Genomic DNA, 18,054 nt, shown 5'->3' with positions numbered 1-18,054 from the left:
AGAAACTTGTGACCAGAATCACAGCATGAAAAACGTTGGCCAGGATGGCGACATACCAAAAAAGCCATATCGAAGTGGGTACTACAATGAGGATGACCTCCAGGTATGGAAGGATAGATGCCCGCGGAAGGATAAAGAGGTAAAGGAGATGACAAACAAATTGGCAGACCTGTAATCGGTCGTCAATTTCATGATGCAAAACAATGTCATGCAGCCACCATACCCGCTGCAGGACACGCCAATTCCAGCGACCAATGCCCAGAAGAGAGGGCAGAAGACAATCCCAATAGCCCCTCAGCACACCAGAAGTGAAAAACACTCTCACTAGCCTTCCAGGGAGGTCGGGCGAGGAGAGTCGAGGAGAGAAGAGTCGCGGAGGACGCATCGCGCCAAGGAGGCAGACCCCAAAGAACATCGGCATGTTCAGGGGCAGGCGCTCTGCTTCGACACAACTCACGGAGAAAAATCAAAAAGGACCCACCATGAAGCTGAGAGTAGTATGCCGAAAAAACTAAAGTCAGGAGATAGTCGAGCTCCTGGACAAAGCAAAGAAGACTTGAGAGATTACCTCAAGAGGAAGCAGCAGAATGTTGATGCCGAGGTAACCTCCCCTGATAAACCGAGAACACCATTCTCGGTGGAGTTAGACAAATTTGAGGCGCTGAAGAGATTCAGTATGCCGAGGTTCCAAATATACGATGGTAAGTCAAACCCTAACTTTCACGTTGTATTCTACTTGAACTCAATGGCATTATATAGTGAGAACGAGCCGTTGCTCTACAAAGTGTTCCCCTCATCTTTTGGGGAGATTGCATCAGATTGGTTCCACAAATTACCAAAAGGAAGCGTGAAGACTTGGAAAGGCCTGGCTGAGATGTTTATGGCCAGGTTCGTGACAAACAAACTGCAGCCATTAAGGGTGGACCCATTAATGGCTCTGAAGATCAGTAAGGATGAAGGCCTTAGGGCCTATGCAAAAAGGTACTATGAGGTGTTCAACTGAATACCAGAGTGTAATCAAGAGATGGCAGTCGTATCTTTCAAGAACGGCCTAAAAGATAACTGTCCACTACGAAAATCTTTGGCAAAGACATTTCCAAAAAGCATGGAAGAGCTCATGGCGAGGATCGAGAAGTATGCCAAAGCCGAAGAAGATACATCAGGGACCAAGGAGGCAAAGCAAGAAAAGGGAAACGGCTCGCCGAAGCGAGGCCGAGGTAACAACGGATCCAGCAAACAGGAGATAGAGCTGAGGGCAACACAGGCAGTGACAACTATGTTCCGAATCCCAATTCACAAAGTCTTAGATCAAATTCGGAATCAACCCTATTTCAGAACATCAGCAAAGACACCAGGAGAATTCATGGGAAGAAACCTTGGCAGGCATTGTGCTTACCACAATGAAAAAAGGCAAATGACTCAGGGCTGCAGAGCCCTGAAAACACATTTGGAAGACCTGGTGAGGCAAGGCCATCTAAGAGACCTTGTCGATGAGGCCAAAATAAGGGAAGAACAGGCAAGATTGCCTCAAGCGACAGTAGCTCCGCTTCCCCCAGCACAGCAACAAGAAGCAGGAGGACCTCGGGTAATTAATGTAATTCACTAGAAGGTCAGCGAAAATGAGATCAGGGGGGAGACCCAGAAAGTGAAGCACTTGCAGCATGTCTGCCAAGTTGGGGAGAAGAGACATCGGGCAGAGGAGTGCCAAGGACCAGTAGTGTCCTTTTCTGAAGCTGACCTTGAGATGGTGTAGCACCCGCATAATGATGCCTTCGTAGTATCCCTCCAGGTTGGGAAATGCCAAGTAAGGCGCATCCTGATTGACCAAGGCAACTCTTGTGACATCATGTACGTCCGATGTTACAAGGAGCTTGGCCTTCACTCAGACGATATGGAGCAATCCAATAGCCTAATGGTCAGATTCAATGGAACGCCGACATGGCCACTAGGAATAACCAGCTTGGAGGTGCAGGCAGGCACCAGGAAGATAACAACAGAGTTCACCGTAATTGACACATCCTCCCCTTATAACATTATTTTGGGAAGACCATGGTTGCATGCAATGAGGGCTGTCCCCTTAACTTTGCATCAACTATTGCGGTTCCCAACAGAGCATGGGATTGAGGAGGTCAGAGGAGATCAACTGCAGGCAAAAAATTGCTCCATGGCAGCAATGAAATCCACCTACAGCATAAGAGAACCAGAGAAGGCAGAGATCGAAGATGAAGACATGGAGGTCTTAGAGGATGTCGACAAGGAGCCAGCCAAGAAGAGTGAAGAAGCACTGAAGAAAATCCTCGTCCAGGAAAGGGATGAAGAACGCTTCTTTCTTCTCAGCTCAGGCTTAGCCGAAGAAGAAGAAAAAGAGTTGGAAGCTTTTTTAAGAGCAAATATTGAGGTGTTTGCTTGGACACCATATGAGATGCCTGGCATTGACCCCGAGGTCACTTGCCATAAACTAAATGTTAATAGGTCGGCAAAACCAGTGATCCAACGAGCAAGAAGATCGACGTTGATACACGTTGAAGCAGTAGAAAAGGAAGTAGACAAACTTCTGGAGGCCAGGGCCATTCGAGAGGTAAATTACCCGACATGGCTATCAAAGACAGTGGAGGTGAAGAAAAAGAACGGTAAATGGAGGGTCTGCGTGGACTTTACCAGCCTGAACAAAGCCTGTCCCAAAGACAGTTTTCCTCTACCCAAGATTGACTAGTTGGTAGACGCCACTTCAGGGCATAGAAGGATGAGCTTCCTGGATGCCTACAGGGGATACCATCAGATAGCCATGTATCCCCCAGATGAGGAGAAGACTGCATTTATTATCCCAAAAGGTCTGTACTGCTACAGAGTGATGCCTTTTGGGCAAAAAAATGCAACAGCAACTTACCAAAGACTGGTAACAAAGATGTTCAAACACCTGATTGGCATAACGGTGGAAGTTTACATCGATGACATGGTCGTGAAGACTAAGGAACCTGAAGGTCATCTGGCCGACCTGAAAGCAGTCTTTGACATCCTTAAAACATATCGGCTCCGACTCAATGCAACAAAGTGTGCATTTGGAGTGGGATTTGATAAGTTTTCAGGATACCTGGTGACTAGAAGGGGCATTAAGGCCAGCCCAGATCAGATTAAGGTCATATTGGAATTGAAAAGCCCGACATCGGCAAAACAGGTACAAATGTTGACTGGAAAGGCCGTAGCCCTGAATAGGTTCATAAGCAGAAGCTCAGACAAGTGTAAACCTTTCTTCAACTTAGTGAAGAAAGCCACAGATTTTTTATGGACAAAAGAATACGAGGCCGCCCTGGCTGACCTGAAAAAGTATATGACCACAGCTCCAGTTCTTTCAAATCCAGAACCTGGGGAGGAGTTGTTTTTGTACTTAGTAGTCTCAGAACACACAGTAAGCGCAGTGGTAATCTGAGAAGAAAAAGGGGTGCAAAGGGTTGTTTACCATGTAAGCAAAACCCTAGCCGATGCAGAAACAAGGTATCTACCCTTAGAAAAATTGACACTGGCTTTACTAATGGCTTCAAAGAAATTGAACCATTACTTCCAGGCCTATAAAATTGTGGTCCTAACAAAACACCCCTTGTAGTCTTTGCCACAACAAGGAGACCTGATAGGAAGAATAGCCAAATAGGCAGTGGCCTTGAGACAGTATGACTTGGAGTACAGACCTAGAACAGCGATCAAAGGCCAAGTTTTGGCCGACTTCATGGCCGAGTTCACACCAGAATCCATCGCACATCGGGCTCCGTTGAGCCGAGGTGAACAATGTCCAAGCAAGCAAGGAGAAGCCCAGCTAAATGCAACAAAACAAAGGAAAAAGAAAAAACTCAGACCCTGCAGCATTTACATCGGCGACTCCTTTCGACTATTTGTCGATGGGAGCTCAAACCGGCAAGGAGTAGGGGCAGGAGTAGTACTGGTATCTCCAGATGGAGAAGTATTGGAACAGTCCATTCGATTCGGGTTCAAGGCCTCAAACAATGAAGCAGAATATGAAGCATTGATTGCAGGACTAAAGCTGGCGGTAGCAGTAGAAACAGATGAAGTGATAGTCTTCTATGACTCCCAGCTCATAGTCAACCAGACAACAGGTGAATTTGCAGCTCGAGATGAAAGGATGTCAGCCTACGCAAAGGAAGTCAACAGGTTAGTAGCTTTGTTTCAGAATTGTCGACTACATCAGGTCACCCGGGATGATAGCAGTCACGCCGACGCAATAGCCAATCTAGCCAGTGCAATACTTCCTAGAAAAGCAAGGATGATAATGATTGAATACTTGTCGGGCCCGAGCATCGAACCACTGACCATAGAGCGTGAAGCAATGTGTGTGGACATGGGACCAAGCTGGATGGCTGCAATTGTTGCATTCCTGAAATGAGGAAAGCTGCCAGATGACCACAAGGAAGCACACAAGATCAGATTGAAGCCGGCAAGATTTAGTCTAACAGCAGAAGGACATCTCTACAGAAGATCTTTCACTGGACCCCTTTTAAGGTGTGTGCACCCATCACAAGTTGAGGATTTTTTATATGAAATACATGAAGGAATCTGTGGAAGCCACACTGGGGGCAGATCACTTGCCCACAGGGCCATTACCCAAGGGTATTGGTGGCCCTACATACAGAAAGATACAAAAGCCTATGTGAAGAAATGTGAAAAATGCCAAAGGTTTGCACCATTGATACACCAACCAGCAGCAGACCTAAACCCAGTATCCAGTCCTTGGCCATTTGCCCAATGAGGCATGGATCTCATTGGGCAACTGCCCTAAGCAACTGGACAACGAAAGTACCTGCTGGTAGCAACAGATTACTTCACCAAGTGGATAGAAGCTAAGCCCCTAGCCAAGATCCGAGATGTAGACGTGAAGAACTTCTTATGGAGGAACATCATCACCAGATTTGAGATTCCGAGAGCAATAGTTGCTGACAATGGAACACAATTTGACAGCAAGCTAATCAAGAACTTCTGTGCAAAGTACAAGATCAAGAACTACTTTTCAACCCCAAGCTTTCCTCAAAGCAATGGACAAGCAGAAGCATCCAACAAAGTTATCCCAGATGGGATAAAGAAGAGGCTGCAAGCAGCAAAAGGAAAGTGGGTGGATGAACTACCAAGTGTGCTCTGGGCATATCGGACTACGCCGAGAAGATCAACAGGGGAATCCCCCTTTGCCATGACCTATGGCACAGAAGCTATCATTCCGTTTAAAGTCGGCATTCCTAGAATCAGAACCCAGGGAGTAAAGAATGGGACTAATGATGTACTCCTAGCCCGAGATCTGGACCTACTAGAAGAAAGAAGAGAGAAAGCTGCAATTCAACTCGCAGCCTACCAGCAGTAGCTTGCCACATCTTATAATAAAAGAGTCAACCCAAGGGAGTTCCAAATCGGCGACCTAGTCTTGAGAAAAGTCGTCGACAACAAGAAGAATCCCAAGGAGGGCAAGCTTGGCCGAAACTGGGAAGGACCCTATAGAATCACTTCAGTATTGGGCAACGGGGCATATCAGCTTGAAGATAGTGAGGGCAAAGAGTTGCCAAGGCCCTGGAATACTTGTAATCTGAAGTTTTTCTATCATTAGAATTTCATTGTTATTTGTCGACGTAATGAATAAAATTTTAGCAGAATTCTTCTATATTCGTGACTAATGAAGATACATAACATTGCTTCCGAATACGTGCATAATGAGACCCCAAGTGGAACTTAGGTTCATATTAGGGGGCAGAGAAAAGAAATGATGTTTAACATTTGTTGAAACTTGAGAAAAGTTTACAAGTTGAAGTTAAACCGAAATGATGTTTAACACTTGTTGAAACTTGAGAAAAGTTTACAAGTTGAAGTTAAACCGAAATGATGTTTAACACTTGTTGAAACTTGAGAAAAGTTTACAAGTTGAAGTTAAACAGAGATGATGTTTAACACTTGTTGAAACTTGAGAAAAGTTTACAAGTTGAAGTTAAACTGAGATGATGTTTAACACTTGTTGAAACTTGAGAAAAGTTTACAAGTTGAAGTTAAACCGAGATGATATTTAACACTTGTTGAAGCTTATGAAAAGTTTACAAGTTAAAGTTAGACTAAGGTAAAACACTTGTTGAAATTTTATGAAACCAAGGATATGTTTAGAAAGGTACTTGGGTACTTGCCGAGATAAATCATAGTTTGTATTACCGAGGTGTTTCACCCCAAGAAGGTTGCACAAAACTAAAGAGCACTTTTGAAGACACAACATTATTCTAAATATGAAAGTCATACAAGAGCTATAAAGGGAAGACAAACATACAAGCATTCAAGAAAGAAGGAAGTTGTATTCATAGAGAGAAAATCGGCCATACAAAGAGCTTACATTGTTCCAAAAAGAAGAAAAGCAAAAGTACAAAAAAAAAACAAAGGAAAAAGACATCAAAACTATGATTCCTCAGCATCATTAGCTGGCTGGGTCTGGATCTCAGAAGACTGCTGGGAGGACATCTCGGCTGCCTTCTCGGTCGCAAGCTCAGCATCAATCTCTTAAAGGGTCTGATCAAGGCTCTTGTCGGCGAGGGGCATGTCCGATATCGCTTTTTGAGGCGCAACATCCTTGGGAAACTCCTCAACCTCCTCATCCTGAGTCAAGTCCAGGACTTGCTCATTTTGAGTAGGTGACTTGGCCCTAGTAGCTTCCTTGGGCTTCCTCACCAAAACCTCCTCCTCGTACTCAGAGTCGTCGTCGGCGGGTTGGCTTGGAGTTGGGGGGAATGGCAGAGGAAGGACATCGGAATTCCTAAGGAGGGAGTCCTCGGGGACATCAAGCTTTTTCAGCAAGGTCATCCAGCTAAGGGTGAAACCCTTGTTGCATGCTTGCTTCACTTGCTTTCGTAATCCACCGTGACATCGGCCACCCCTTCGTTGTAGGCCTTTTCATCGACCTCCTTTAGTTTAGCATCTTTGGTGGCCAAGGCATTTTGCAGTTCTTTTTGGGCCTGGGCCATCTTTTCTTCGGCCTCTGTCTTCTGGGCCTCAAGAACCTTCTTGATGGCCTCAACAGACTGCCTTTTCTTCGGCATCATTTTGGGCCTTGATGGCAGCCTCGGCCTGGTCTTCCAACTTTTTCATTTTTGATTGTGAACTTTTGTTGGCCTTTTGAAGACTGGAGACCTCCCTCTTCATTTCGGCTAGCTTCTCCCGGTTCTCAAAAGATTGTATTGAGAAAGAATGGGCATGCTGGATGGCTTGAAAGTAAAACAGAACATAAGTTGTTAGAAAAAATTACAAGTATGAAATGAACAGAAAGAAATAAAAAGTTGCCAGATAAAGACACTTACTTGAACAGAGCGTTGAAGCATTAGAGCGTAGTTTTCATACTCGCTCAACTCGGCATTTCGGTCGAGATTGCCGGGGAGAAGCAGAGCGGTACTGAGGGCTACGCTGACGTTGATGTCATCAGCACTATCGTTGGCCATAACTGGCTTATCTTCCAGAGTGATGTTAGGGGCCCAGGGGGCATCATGTTTTTTGGACCCCGAGGTGGTAGTAGAGGATGACCTCGGCTTCTTTGATTTTAGGGATTCGGATGGTTGGGCCTCAGAACGCCTCTTCCCAGCAGCTGATTGAGACTTATTGCTTTTAGCCAATTTAGAAGTTGGCAAAGTATCCTCAGTATCAACCTGAGTCACCTTCGCCTTTGGTTGAGCTTTCTTTATTCTTTTCGACTTCGCAGGTTGTTGGGATTGTGCGGGTGGAGCATCAACGGTCGATGGGATACTGGCCAGGAGATCTTTGGCAACAGCTTTCTGGCGGCCCATTTCAATAGCAAAAACAGTTCGTCGCCGACGTTGACGTTAAGATATTTGGATCAGATAAGGAGCCGAGGTTGAGGGTTGCTCAGCTGGATTAGAGGTCGATCCTTGGTCTGTCCGAGATGTGGACGTGACTTGTGGAGTTGTGGCAGAAGGTGGAGAAAGGCTTTTCTTCTTCTTTTTTGGGACGTCGGTAAGAGCCGACTTATACGTCAGAATGAAGTTGAGAAGCAGAGGGGCCTTCCGTTTGAGAACTAGTAGATCCAAAAGTCTCCTCAAGTCTTTGCTGGAAAAGAAAGACTGATGCAAACCCTTTGGTGGCTGAGGGAGAACTGCAAAAAAAGAAAAAAGCGTAGACATTAGAGCAGAATGTTGAAAACTTCATGCAAGAAAGCAAGAAAATTTGTGGAAGGTGGCCCTTACCAGCTCCTTCTTCGAAAACTGTTTGACTTAGGGGATAAAGATGGAGGTCATCGTTTGGCTGAAATTCCCAGTTACCCGAAATGATGAAGTAATCATCCCCCGCTCCCTTGTTGGAGTCAGGGAGGTCGGCAACGATTTTGTATTCAGTGGACCTCGGCTTGAGGTAATAGATGTGGCCTTTTCTGACTTCAGGCGACACATGGTGTAGCAATATTAGATGTCGGCTAAGGTGATCCTAGCATTTTCTTGTTTAGCTAAGGCAATTATACCGTTGACAACTCGATAGGAATTGATGGCAAGTTGCATAGGGTTCAGCTTATAGTAATGAAGTATTTCATGAAAAAGGATGTTTAGTGGGAACCGAAGTCCGCACTCGATAAAGGCCACTACAGGGAAGGGCATAGAATCAGTGGTGGGCATGATGGAGTCACATCCCCAGCTAACCTCAGATGGACGTCGGCAGGGATAGAAAACTCTCGCCTAAAGTAGTCTAATTTTGTCGGGGTGTCTACCCTATGCTTCCACATACCCATGATATCGGCTTAACTTAAGGGGTTGGATTTCAGAAAGGTGCTTTAAAAGGGTTATTGTGACCTTAGCAAAAACCAAAATTATGTGCTGGGTAAGAATTTGTGGAAATAGTTTCAGTTTTTCCTAAAAATCAAGGGTTCTACAAGCAAATCCCAAACCTAGATCTATGGAAACGAAGATTGGATGCACGGATCTAGAAAACAGAAAAACAGGGATACGCTTTAGAATCAAGAACAAAGATGGATTGTCAAGAACATTGAAAGAACAAAAGGGTATCAAGCCAAGAATAGTGGCAAAAATCAACTGGTGTGTGAACAGTGTATATTCAAGAAGATGATTTGAGTAAAAACAGAATCATAAAACAAACAAGTTCAAATATATGGTGGAATACAAAATGCAAGATGAAATATCAGAAGTATGAACAAGATTGCAAAGATAGAAGGTAAAACGATAAAGTTCAGTAAGGTAACAAGAAACTGAAAACAGGAGAAACAATGGCTTACCAGAAAGAGGAAGACCGGTGTTGAGTTCGCCGAAGTCAGACGAACAGTAACAACAAAGAAGAATAGCAAGCGTCTCGTCGAAAGAGGAGAACAACGGTGGCAGCAGAGCTTGAAAGCTTGGAACAATGGAGGAGATGGAAAGCTAGAGAGGGAGAGAACTTCAGAAACAATGAAAAGTGAAAAGACGGGGGACAGAAAGAAGTTTTGATAAAACAGAAACGGCGACAAAAGGGTCATAAATGTGCCTAGAAGAACGTATACGCCAGACGGTGCACGTGAGAATGATTCAATTTACAGACGCGTATCAGGTACGATCCAGTAAGAAAAAGACGCGTGGCTAAAAATGGTTGAGTTGTTATATATGACAGCTTATGCGCGTGAAGAAGTTCTTGCAAATCTTGATCTTTAAGAAGACATGTCGGCCTATAGTAATGAGCTCGGCTTAAAACCGATGTACTGGCAGGAAGTATCGATATAGGTTCCATCACCTCAGAATGCCGAGGTAATAGAACCTAGGGGGCAGTTGTGGGGATATATTTTCTGAGTACCAACACGTGGCCAAGGTGATGCCGACGTGTCAGTCGAGGTGCCACGTGTCCAGGTCATGACACCGAGGTTATCTTGGCAAGGCCGAGGTTATCTCCGAAGATATCAAAATCCGAGATAAGCGGATAAGGGACAAGAGTCTTAGAATAAGGAAGGACTATGGCATGGATAAGGATAAAGCTCTTAGGGAGTTTATCTTTATCTCTTAGAGAGTCCAAGATAAGCACTGAGCAAGAGTCCATTGAAGCTAGGCTTCTATTGGGGCTAGATTGAGTTTGCTATAAAAGAAAGGCACCCCCATGGGTCTAAGGTACACAGTTTATATTCTGAATAGTGAGTTTAGCACTATTGATTATCTTCGAGAGATATACTGACTTGATCGTCGGAGTGCCCCCAGGTGGACGAACCACCGCCATAATCTTCTCTTTCTATTGCAGGTCAGCCAGGTGTCATCTATTCTGCCAGTGCTCTCCAGCTAATTACTGAGTTGGGCAGTGTGATTGGAAAATCACTCACACACTTGTAACCATTAGTAAAGGAGTTAAACAATTTGTGGGAGCATGGTGTGCAAACATATGATGCCTCAAATGGCCAAATATTTACAATGCATGCAGTAGTCATGTGGACCATCAATGACTTCCCTGCATATGGTAACATGTCTGGTTGGAGTACAAAAGGTTACTTGCCCTGCCCTAATTGTAACATGGATGCATCATCTTAGAGTCTACGAAGTATGATAGGGTATATGGGTGCTCGTTGCTACTTACCTGAGAACCATAATTAGCGATGAAGTAAGCTCTTTAACGGTGATATTGAGAATTGGTCCAAACATGTGGAGTTATCGGGAGAACAAATACTGGAGCAAATTAATTTGGGGACGTATAGGCTGTACGGAAAGCATCCAAACAACTAAAAAAGACAAAAGAATGAAAATTCGACTTCGAACTGGACAAAAAGAAGTATTTTGTTCGACCTACCCTATTGCAAAACACTGAGGCTTTGACACAACCTTGATGTCATGCATATAGAGAAAAATATATGTGACAATCTGGTTGGGACACCATTGAGCATAGATAGCAAGAACAAGGACATGTAAAAAGCACGTTTGGATATGAAGGACATGCGAATATGACAGGAGTTACACTAGATAAGGCATGCCAATGGCTTTTTCGAGAAGACCCCAGCATTGTACACATTGTCCCCGGCAGAGAGACAAGGTTTTTGTGATTTCTTGAAGAGATTATTTCATTTTTACCCATATACTTAGTCACAATTTTCAATGACCCCCCCAGACGACTATTATTTTCACGCATACCCCTTTACTATTTAAGTTACTATCAATTTTGTCCCTGTCGTCGGATTTGAAATGGAAAAAGTTAAAAAAAATTACATTTTGGCCCCAAATTTCAAAAGAAAGATGCTGACCCACCCTTTCCTACCAGCAAACCACCACCAATAACCACCACTTCAAGCCCTTCTATCTCCTTTGTCATAACTTCGTTTCGCCTCATTTTTATGTCATTGGATTCAACTCACAGTCTAGTTTTCATATCATTTCTCACACATCTCATTCTTCCTCTTTTTGCATGCTATTGGAGCTCCGAAAGTTGATAAAAAAAATAAGATTGCACTCAACCGCCTGCCTTATCGATTGAACTCACTAATCAAAATGTTGAAAGAAATCTTTGTGGGCACTGAACTTCCTCGACGCATGAGGACTAATACCGACAATGCCTCATCCACTTTTCCCACAACACAAAGTGCTCGAATGACATTGTTGAAAGTGATATTCTTCGGGAGATATGCAATCTCAACCATCAACTTCACCAACATCACCACTCGAACCACTAACTTCACCACCACCGAACTCCATTACCGCCACCATGAGCATTACCATCACCAGCACCTTACAACACCAAACCCATCCTTTTCACAACCAAGTTCCATTACCACTACCTTACAACACCAAACCCACTGCCATCGCCGGACCGTCACCACCACCCATTGCTAGTTCCGTTACCACCTAGAACCATGTTCCACATCATGTTATAAGTGAAGAAGAAGAAAAAGAAGAATGAGGAAGATGGAGTAGAAAGAAACAAAAGATGAATGTTTTGAAATTTTCGAAATTAGTTTTCGGACAACTTTCGGTATACCAAAACCGCCCATTACACAAACAAGTGAGTAAGCGAGGTAGTGTAGGGCGAAGTAGGAAATGAGGTGAAGAGAATGGTGAAAGAATGAAATAGAGCCGTCAAGAATCAAGAAATATATGAAGTCCAAAAGATGGCTTGAAGAAAAGTCAAAAACGAGAAGAAAAGTCTTATTTTTTTATCAACTTTTGGAGCTCCGATAGCTTGCAAAAAGAGGAAGAATGATACGTGTGAGATGTAATACGAAAACTAGACTGTGAATTGAATCCAACAACGTAAAAATGAGGCGAAACAAAGTTATGACAAAGGAGATAGAAGGGCTTGAAGTGGTGGTTGCTGGTGGTGGTTTCCTAGTAGGAAAGGGTGGGTCTGCATCTTTCTTTTGAAATTTTGGGCCAAAATGTAATTTTTTTAACTTTTTCCATTTCAAATCTGACGGCAGGAGCAAAATTGATAGTAACTTAAATAGTATAAGGGTATGCGTGAAAATAATAGTTTGGGGGGGTCATTGAAAATCGTGACATAGTATAGGGGTAAAAATGAAATAATCTCTTTCTTGAAATCAATGGATACTGATGGCTATATGGCAAATATATCCAACTGTGTCACTGCAAATGGTGGTAAGTTAGTTGGCCTCAAGAGTCATGACTGTCATGTCCTTTTACAATAACTTTTTCCAACTGGGATGCTCAGATACCGTCCTAATGAGATTGGGACCAAATTGTTTGAGTTGGGATGTTTTTTCAAACAGTTGTGCTCAAAGACATTAAGGGTAACTGATTTGGAAAAACTACAAGAACAAATTGTACTTATACTTTGTAAGGTTGAGAAGATTTTTTCTCCTGCTTTTTCTGATGTCATGGTCCACTTGGAAATTCATTTGCCTCACGAGGCTATGCTTGGAGGGCCTGTGCAATATCAATGGATGTATCCTATTGAGAGGTATAACTACGAGTCTGAACTCTTTTCATTTAAATATAGTTCAGTCTGACCATACTAAAGAACAACCTGATGTTGACATGTAGGATGCTCGAACTTCTGAAAGGATTTGTGGGCAATAAAGCTTGGCCAGAAGGTTCCATTGTGGAGGGCTACATATCAAAAGAATGTACGAAATTTTGTTCAATGTATTTGGATGGAGTTGAAACGGTGTTTAACCGAGAAGAAAGGAACTATGATGGGGGTGACAATGGCCTGGGGTTGGCGATTTTCACTCAAAATGTTCGTCCGTTTGGTCTACTCCCAAGGGCAATTGCTGTGTCCATAGCTGACCGCGAATTGGCTCTTTGGTTTGTCCTACACAATAGCTTCGAAGTGGACGAATATCTAGAGTATGACTCGAACAAAATATACACCATATGTGTGCTACAATTTTTTTTTAAGTCTTCATTATTCCAATTACTTATGAATTACGTTGTATTAACTAGGGAACACAAACTCTTGTTACAACAACAACATGGAAGTGCATGCGACATTGCAACGCGACAATGCAAAGAATTTCCTAAATGGTTCAAAGATTGCGTAAGCTAAAATTCCTTATAGTATAGTTTACAAATAACTTTAAATTATTCTAAGTTGGAATTAACATGACATACTTTGTTGTGTAGTGAACCAATTGCGAAACCAAAAGTCACTCGAAGCAACTGATGAGATGTGATCATTAGCCAATGGTCCTAATGCCTTAGTGAACACATATTCAGAATGCATTTCTAATGGTGTTCGATTCCATATTATTCACCGTGACAACCGTCGTAAATGTCATAATAGTGGATAGGTAGTGGAAGGGGACTACCAAGGTCAATTGATAAAGTTCTACGGCTACCTTTGCAAATTGTGGGAAATGACATATTTGTTTGGACATCAGGTTATTTTCTTCCAATGTGAATGGTATAACATTGGTAGTAGCCGAACTATGCGTGTCGAACCACATGTGACAACTGTTGATGTAAGAAGTCGATGGTATAAAGATGACTCGTTTGTGTTACCACGCCACGTTCAACAAGTTTTCTATGTTCATGATACGAAGTTAGGTCCAAATTGGCGAGTCGTAGAAAACTTTCAACATCGACGAATTTGGGATGTGCCAAAGATGGATATGCCGGAAGTTGATGATGTGCTGTAACAAGATGAAAAAACTACTGTTGTACCAACTGAGCCTATTGATGATGATGTTGTTTTGCATCGCGGTGATATTGAACCTAAAATTATTTCAATGGAAGTTTCTCAATCCAATATGCATGTACAACCCGAGGGTGTTATGGATGATGCTTTCATCTGTGATGAGGAAGATGAACTAACAATCACGGGTGATGAAGAAGAAGAAGAAGATGAGCTAGAAAGTGATTTTGATAAAGATACCGACATAGCGTTTTGACATATGAGTTCAAAATTCCGATGTGTTCTCTAAGTAGATAGGTCAGAACTTTGTTTATTTGTCCTTGTTTTGTTGATGTAAGAGGGGAAATTAAGAATACGGCTTTTGTTCTTCTATTACATAACCAAATGTTATATAAAATTCATTAATTTTGTGCAATGTTCAACCTCTTAAATTGATGAACCTGTTAATTTGAATTTTATGACTAATATTGGTTTTATGTACATGCCCTTTCTTTGACAAGTGAACAGAATAATTTTGGTCATATTGTGTTATATGTTAATCTCGTGAATGATTAACTTTTGTAAATAATCCATATTGATTTCAACATTGATGATGTATGTGAGGTTTATAATTCATGTATGTTTGTTACTTATTGCAGCTAGCATGGTTCCTGGGATCAAGACGGGTCGGCATAAGAGAGCATCAAGTAGCAACGTAGTATCAACATCAGAAGCATGCCCACATGAGATTGGCACCCCGTTGACTTTCTCTGGGGGGACGCAGCTGCCTGATGATACACAGACAGTTGTCGAGGAGACGCAGACAGATGGTGTGGGTAAGATCATTGTACTTAATTGTTCATGGCTTTATTTTTTTTTATTTTTTTTGGGTGCATAAGCCATAAATTAAGACAATGAAATATACAACATATACAAGGGGTATACCCCAGGCCCTAACAACAACAGAACAAAGACTAAAACGCTGCAAAAATAATTAATAAGGCCTAAACTCTAGAACATGACCAGATCAAAACCCTATAAAGACAAAAAGGGGCCACAAAACAAGGAAATTTACATGGCAAATAAAAACAAAAACAAACAAGCTGCACCAGCTACAACAGCAGCAGCCAACAGACAGCTGCACCAGCTGCATCGATAGTAGCAACATTCAAGCTGTAGCAGAATTTACCAATACTTTAGGCAGCCAAATAGCAGCAACAGCAGCCAGCAACGCTAATAACAGCAGCCACAACCAGTAATAATTTATGGCTTAGTTTTTAGCAATGTTTGTAATTTGTGACTTGCTTCCTCTTTTGTACCAGGGCGAATAAGGTCAACTCGTGTATGAGGACCTACATTAGGCAAAGGAGTGCAGAAAAAAATAGCTAGGAAAAAAGGAGAGAAATTGCATGTTTATGTCAACCGGGTGTTGAATGTAATCACTAGAGGGAATGCCACCCTAGCAATGAAGGAGTTGGGACTATAGATTAGGCGGTTGTGCCCTTTTCAGAGCGTGAAGTTGTGGAAAAAAATCGATCAGAGTACCTAAGATGCTGTTGTCGAAGCTATGCTAGTGTGAGATTCATCTTGCGATAATGTCTTTATTATGTTATTTGTAATTGCTTCAATTAATTAATGTAATACTTCTTGTAGGACAAGTTTATTATCAGCGAGGATTTTCATAATGATGAACAAGCCCAACAGATCATTGATAGGAAGGCATATTTGTTGTACAAGGATTGGAGATATAACCTAAAGCAAGAGTTCCTCAAACTAGAGGAACAAGGTGTTGATGACCCCCATAGTCATCCACCTACTGGAGTGAGCTTAGAGGACTGGGAAAGATGAATCTCACTTAGTAACAAAATAATTTTAAACCCCATTATTGAAATTAAATTATGCGTCAATATGTAAAAATTCTTCACTAAATATATATATATATATATATATATATTTAGAAACGCTCAAAAGCTGGTAAAGCAAATAGGCATATGCTGCTATATAATCATACAAGTGGATCTCGATCATTTCTAATAGCAATGTCGCTAATGGTGAGAAGTTAATTTAGTGATGTACAAATCACTGCTTGTTCTTAATTTTGAATACTACTTTATCCAGTTCTTCATTTTGTTATTTCAAACCTAACAGGTAGATGAGGATGAAGATCTAGATTTTCCTGAACTTTATAAGAAATCACACAAGTCCAAGAACATGGGAGATTGGATTGACCCCAAATGTGGTGAGCTACATTTGAGTATTGAACGTTGAAACCAATTGTGTTGAATATCAATTAGTAAAGTTGTTGTAAATTCCTTTGTCATTGTTTGTGCTTCTAGTAAGTACTTAGTTGTTTTTTTGCCATGACAAGATGAGATGGTGAATCTACAAGTGGTAGCCATTGATGTGAGGATGCCATTGACCCAAGAAGAACTATCAAGGCAAGTGCTTGGGCAAAAAAAAAAAAATTACTTGCGTGGATTTGGGATAGGCCCACAACCCTCTTCGACACCTGATAGTGCGGCACGATCTCGTGATAAACATATGGAGTCAATGAGAGCTGAACTGGAGGTTTTTCGTGAGGAGCGGCAAAGAGATCGCGAGGAGCTGCTGAGGGAGAAAGAGGTGGGCAAAGAGATCACGCAGAGCTACTGAGGGAGAAAGAGGAGCACCAAAGAGATCGTGACGAACTTATGAGAGAAAGAGAGGAGATGATGAAACTAGTCGAAGAAAAAAAAAGCACGGGCGGCACAAGTACAACTCAATCATCTGAACGATATGGTGTCACGGCTCACAACCCTCTTGTAGGGTTTAGATGGTCATCCTACCATTCGGTAAGAACAATTTTATTGCTATGCTACTAAAAGTTTTACAAAAAATGGATCATATTGACATTATTGTGTACAATGAACCTAGAATTGTTTTCTAAAGTTCCAATTCAAACCTATTAGAACGTTGATTATGGGTTTTGTTCCTCTTTTTTTATTATTATTTTATTATTAATATTTTTTTATGTGCTTTGAATAGGTTTTGAGGCGTAATGTGAGTAGACTTAGCAACAGTTCGATACTCCAAAGGACTTTATTCTGATTTCCATAAGGTAACCACATGATTTCAATGAAATATTCACTTTCCTAGAATTGAGTAGGATTAGCTTATGAATATGAGGGAAGTCACTAAATTAGGAGCCTCATCCAATTGAATGACATTACTAGAGTCGCAAAATGAATCTTTTGATTGTAAACTTGTAAAAATCACAAGGAAAATTCATTTTTCACATAAGGAACTTTACATATTATGAATTTTATCAGGTCAGGAAAGTGAGGTATAACTACAGGCATGACTAGCCAACCTAACCTTGATAGGAGATACAGTAAATACATTACACTGCTAGATTTCTAGTGTTACTGCAAATGATTGTTGCTCTGATAATCGAGACAAAGACCCCGAAATTAGACAAAAAACATGAAAACAATGTCGAAGAAGATCAATCTAATAGAATTACACATATTTAGTCCAATCTTAAAAACCCATAAATCAAACATTAAAACATTTCTACAACTGCATTGTTGCATTTAAAAAAATAAATAAAATGGTTATACTCGTGACGAAAGAGAATACTGCACAATCTCCTGTCCATGACTTCCCGCAAACCTCTTCAAAATACTCCATATCAGCAGGAGATACATGCCCAGATAGATTAGGAAAACACAAGTATATATAGTATAGCTGGTGTGGGGACATAATTTTTAATGACAACACGTGGCCGAGGTGTCACCGATGTGCCAGTCGAGGTGCCACGTGTCCTGGTCATGATGTCGAGGTGATCTCGGCTAGGCCGAGGTTATCTGCGAGAATACTGGAATCCGAGATAAGCGGATAAGGGACAAGAGTCATAGAATGGGAGAAGACTTCAGTTTGGGTAAAGATAAGACTCTTAGAGAGTTTATCCTAATCCTACTGGGAGTCCAAGATTAGCAGTAATCCTAAGTCCATTGGACCTAGGCT

This window comes from Camellia sinensis, chromosome 9 (genome assembly GCF_055761805.1).
Source record: "Camellia sinensis isolate YWXY chromosome 9, ASM5576180v1, whole genome shotgun sequence".
Lineage (NCBI taxonomy): Eukaryota > Viridiplantae > Streptophyta > Magnoliopsida > Ericales > Theaceae > Camellia > Camellia sinensis.
This window is presented reverse-complemented; position numbering follows the sequence as displayed.